The sequence below is a fragment of the Sinocyclocheilus anshuiensis genome, unplaced genomic scaffold (genome assembly GCF_001515605.1).
Source record: "Sinocyclocheilus anshuiensis isolate Anshui unplaced genomic scaffold, SAMN03320099.WGS_v1.1 scaffold963, whole genome shotgun sequence".
NCBI lineage: Eukaryota > Metazoa > Chordata > Actinopteri > Cypriniformes > Cyprinidae > Sinocyclocheilus > Sinocyclocheilus anshuiensis.
In genome coordinates this window covers 752448-753280 of record NW_015544183.1, presented here as the reverse complement: position 1 = coordinate 753280, position 833 = coordinate 752448, and the positions used below count along the sequence as shown (strand labels likewise).

The 833-nt window shown below is 37.8% G+C and overlaps 1 protein-coding gene across 1 annotated transcript in view; it reads left to right on the top strand.

Moving 5' to 3' along the window:
* The window catches only part of LOC107696374 (serine/threonine-protein phosphatase 2A 56 kDa regulatory subunit delta isoform-like), a gene marked incomplete at its 5' end in the record, with an annotated part of 40091 nt that overhangs the window by 37244 nt on the left and 2014 nt on the right, over positions 1-833 (top strand). The gene's annotated exons all lie outside the window — the stretch shown is intronic.

Below are 833 nucleotides of genomic sequence, written 5' to 3'. Positions count from 1 at the left end.
TAAATCGCATGCGATATTTAATGCGCATCTTGTCAGAAAGCCGGTTCTGTAATCAGCGGTAAATCTCCACCTGCGTGCTTTCACATTGAGCAGCATTAACTACACAGAGCCGTTGTTCACTGACGAGCTGCGCAAAACCACGTTCATATTCGCACGATTTTTTGCGCAGCTCGTTAAATATCGCATGCGATTTATCGTGCAGCCCTAATTTGGTGTAATGAAATGTGTTTATGCGGTTTAAGGTTCAAAAAACATTATTTTCCACATACTGTACATTATTGTATTAACGTTTCACAACGAAACACAGCGTCACACATCGCGGCCTTGAGTGAGCAGAGGCCGGGGGCTAGCGTGAGGAACGGCCGAACTTTACAGATCTTCTTTATGCACCAAGAGCTTGTAACACTCCAAAGAGAAAGGAAAAATTGAAATTGCATCATATGACCCCTTTAATATATTATACCTAATAATCATTTTCAGATTTTTTTCTTTTTTTAATTCCCTATTAAAATTTTTCCTTGTACCTATCCAGATTGTTGTTGTTGGTCTGAGAGACTCTCGGAAACTTGTCAAAATTAACTGGGTTGCGTTACCCATAGATTTGGTTTCACCTGAAAAGCTTGAGTGCTGAAATCTGCATATAAATAAGAGAAAGGTTTTGTCACTTGTAATACGTGAGCTACAACAAGCTGTCGTTTAATGGTCCTGCTGTAGCTGAAAAAGGAATTATAAATAAATCATACAGAAAATACCACCAATAATACTAACAATAATGTACAGTATATGGATTTAAATACTTTTTAGCAAATTTTTCCCCCCTCAAATCAATCTGT